A 4,900-nucleotide genomic window follows, 5' to 3' on the forward strand; every position below is an offset into this window, starting at 1 on the left:
ACAATTATTTGAATAGTGACTAAAAACATTAAAGGTCTTGGCTGCTTAAATTTCTAATATTTAATTTTTGACTTCCTCATTATTAAACCCAATATATGTTTATTTAAAAAAACTCCCTATAGAAAATACTGGTCAATATGTATGAGCATGTACGTTCAGAAATACTAAATAAGGCGCTATATGTTCTTTCAAATTCATATTTAAAAATCTGTTAACCGTCATCTGTCATTTCTATTATGTTTGTAAGTAAATAGGAAGCTAGTACTAGCATGTGAGATTAATTAATAGTTCATATATTTTTTTTTATTTAAGTATTACATACAAGCCAATAATCAATAGACAACATATGTCGTATTACTTATCTGAAAACAGCTAGATAAATATAGAGATTAAAAAATATAAACACAGCTAGATAAATATAAAAACATGAACCTTACAAAATATGTAGAAACTCTAGTAAAGATGTATTAAAAAGGAAACAAATAAGTGATTGTCATAAGATATGATAATGTGGAATTGAGCTATATTAGGTATTGAAGAAAAGCATTTTTTAATAAATCATTATTTCCTATATATATTTAGTTTATGGCGAAAATACTGTTGAGTTTTTCCAAAGGAGGAAATCTAAAAATCATATGGTAAATATTTGTAATCAATGCAGGGTAGACAACATTTGAAAAACCTTAAATACTGGCTCCAGTTTTTTTTTAATGCGTACATACATACATACATACATGCATGCATGCATGCATACATACATACATACATACATACATACATATACTTATGTGTATACATAAAAAAAGGAGTCTGATCAAAAATGGGAGCATGATCAAAATTACTCACGAAACACAATGTCTATTTCAAGTACTAATAATGTCCTGCAGATATATACGCATATATATGTGTGTGCGTGTGTGTGTGTGTGTGTTTGTGTGTGCGTGTGTGTGAGTGTCTATATATTTATATGCGTATATGTGCATGTGTGTGTACGTATGTAGGTGTATATGTATATTTATATGTGTATATGTATATACGTACGCGTATATATACATATGCGTATATATACATATGCGTATATATACGTGTGTACGTATGCATATATAAACATGCAAGTGGGTACATGTGAGCATATATGATTATAGGTATAGATATTTCATATAAACCAGGATTTATATATGAGTATGTGTGGATATAGATATATTTACACATACCTGCCTCTCTGTGTGTATGTGTATATGCGTGTGTGCGTGTATATATATAATAAACTCACATACATTTATACGCGTGTGCATACATATACACACACATATATGCATACATAAACACACACATAGATACGTATACACGTACTTATGGAAATGTATCCACATTGATTAGTGAAGAATCTATATATATGCGTACACATACGCACACATACATATAAATAAGCATATATACATAGGCATGCATATACACATACATTAAAATAGAAAAAACCCGCATACATATCTCCGTACATGTACACATACGTAAACGTATATTCATACATATACATCCAAATACAGAAAAAATGAATATACTAGTTAGATATATAGTCATACAGGCATATACATCTTAAATATTCTATAATGTAATTAAAATAATTCTGTAAAATTTACAAGGGGATATTAATATTCCTACCTAAAGATGTACCGTGAAAGAATTAATAATTTTCAAAAATAATAATACAGAAACTAATATTCTAAAGTATACGTATACACATACATATATACACACACATACATACATACATATACATATATGTGTGTGTGTGTAAATATATATATATATATATAATTTTTAACTTGTATAAAGGTATACACATACATATATATATACACATATATACATATACATTTGTACATATATATATATATATATACATACATATACATACATATATACACATACACATAAAGATATCATATACATTTATAAATATATATCCAAATACATGTGCATATATACACACGTACATGCATACATAGATGTACAAATATACAAATAAAAATACAAGCAAGAAGGCAACTATATAGGGTAAAAGATTCTCTTCCACCTAGACCTTTGCCTGAAAACAATATATTCTACATGTATAAATCCGACTATACAGAAATTATAATTTTGTATTTGCCACTATAATCTACACATACACACAAATAAAAGGCCATATGCATTCTTATGTGTGTGTAGGCATATATACATATACACTATTCGGGCAATGGATAGGTATAACATATATATATATATAGATATACATATATATACATACAAATATCTTGTTTCTCATATCTATGGTGTTAACATTACCGATATGTACATTCAAAACATATATATACATTCAGAAATGCATCTGAACATATACATTTTATCAGTAGGTCAGTAGGTATTTCATTCAAAAACAAGGATATACGTATTTTTTATTATCTAATGGGTCCATATAAGTTATTATATGCACAATCATGTAGTTTGGTTATACTTCAATTAGCTAATATAGGCTATTAAGCTATTATAGATCTATGTGTTAGAATTCTTCAATTGTATAGTTCAATTTAGCTATTAATATATAAAGTGATATTATGTCTATAGTTTAAAAAATATGGCTATATTATTTTAAAATATATTTTTTTTAATGGTGGTGATGTGTATGTGACTTCAAATCTCATCTATAAGTCACTTTTGTTTAATAAAATGGTACCACCTACTTATATGTCTACATGAAAAAGCTTTTTCATTTTCATATTAACTAGGTTCCTTTTTCTTTTCATTATTTTATAGTCTTCCTCTGGGCATAATCTACAGAATTTATTGTTAATTTTGTAACTAGGTGCATATGCTAAAATATTCCATTTGATTGTGTAGTTGATTTTGCTTTTTTTTTTTCAGCTGCCATATTTTCTTTGAAAGTTCTGTACTATTCATTTTGTTTTTGTCCCTCAAAGTCGATTCGTGATTTGCTATTCTTAATTTAACCCAATTCTGCGTAGATCCGATATAATAAAACTTGGTCATATCTTGTGTAATTATTGTTACCTGGTATACTACATTTTTTTCTTCTGCAATCCCTGTCTAACTTGCATCTATCTGGGTCTCTACAATTACAGTTAATATTTTGTGTAGATAGTGAAATATTATTATGCTTTGTAGATTTATATACGTTATTGTCTGTAAAGATATTTTTATTTTTAAAGGTGTTATTCATACTCATTTTTTTTTCTACTTTAAATCAAGAAAAGTCCTCCAGCAAACAGAAAATTGGTGAATTTTGAAGGTGATTTATGGAAATTAGTAAAGAATATTAAGTTTAAGAAAAAGTCCTTCAAGAACAAACACTTAAGAAAATTAAAGAATAAAATAAATGATCTTAAAAGAATGAAAGGAATAATAGTACAAGCGGACAAAACTGGAAATTTGTATAATGTGAAACTATACCATGAACTGTTACATAAGGAAACACTTAAAAAATACAAAATAGTAAATAAAAACTTTTCCGATCTATTACTCTCGAAGCTAAGAAAATAATGAATGAATGAATACAACATTGACGACATAACTGAGATTTATGAACCTTTAAGACCAAGAAAAAGTCCAAAAGACCATAAAGAAAATTTTGAAATAGATCCTAAAGTTAGACTGGTATGTCCATATAAATCCGACCTGGGAAAACTTAGCAAAATAAGTATAGATAAACACACACATTCTCTAAAAAGTAAAATTAAACTTAGCCTATGGTCGAGAACGCCGGATGCAATTGATTGGTTTAATAAGATTCAAGACATGAATAAATGTCAATTTATACAAATAGACATTACCGATTATTACCAACCCTACTGTATTAAATAAGGAACTCATAGTTGCAAAGAATAGAACTAACATGTCAATGAAAGAAATTAAAATCATACTTGTAGCAAGAAAAACAGTCAACTTCCACGAAGGTGAATATTGGGCAAGAAAAGACACACATGATTGTTTTGATATACCAATGGGCGCAGATGACTCAGCCCAGGTAATCGATTTAGTCGGAATCTATCTTCTACATAAATTTAAGGAAGAATTGGCGCCAATTACCGTGGCGACTCTTTATAAGGAACACTACTAATAGAAAGATGGAAAATTACAAAAAAAGACTACACACATTTATTAAGAACTACGGTCTATCAATTTCAATTGAAAAAGAAACTTACACAGTAAATTTCCTTGACGTAAACTTTAACTTTAAAACAGGTATTCATCAACCCTATAAAAAAACCTAACGCTAACGTTAGATATATAAATGCAACTAGTAATCCTTCACATAATATTATTGAGAACCTAAGTATGAATATTGACAGAAGAATTAATTATCTATATTCAAATGAAGAAGTATTTAATAAACATAAAGATAATTATAATATAGCACTAAAGAAGGCAGTGTATAATTATAAAATTAAGTACAATAAGAATTCTAACATGAAGGAAAACCAAAATGAAAATAAGAATAAAAATAATAATGATAAAACTAGAGATATATACACCAAGTTCTGTCTGATTTTACATTTTATTAAATGAATGAAATTTAATAATATTTTAGAATGTCTAATGGAATTAAAAATTATTTTTATGCATTTGTGTACATTTAAACTAATTAAATACTATTTTACAGAATAATAGAATTAAAATATTTTGATTAAAACCCTTTCTAACATGGAAGTATCCAAAGAGCATTTAAGGCACATAATGCTTTGTGAGTACAAAAAAGGAAACCCTGCAGCCGAAGTGACTCGAAACATACACTCAAATTGTGGGAAAGAATGCTTGAATGAAAGAAATTGCAGAAGATGGTTTGCAAAATTCAGAAGTGGAGATTTCAGCCTTGAATATGAAGTTCGAACAGGACGTCCAG

The sequence above is a fragment of the Octopus bimaculoides genome, chromosome 13, assembly GCF_001194135.2.
Source record: "Octopus bimaculoides isolate UCB-OBI-ISO-001 chromosome 13, ASM119413v2, whole genome shotgun sequence".
NCBI classification, from domain to species: domain Eukaryota; kingdom Metazoa; phylum Mollusca; class Cephalopoda; order Octopoda; family Octopodidae; genus Octopus; species Octopus bimaculoides.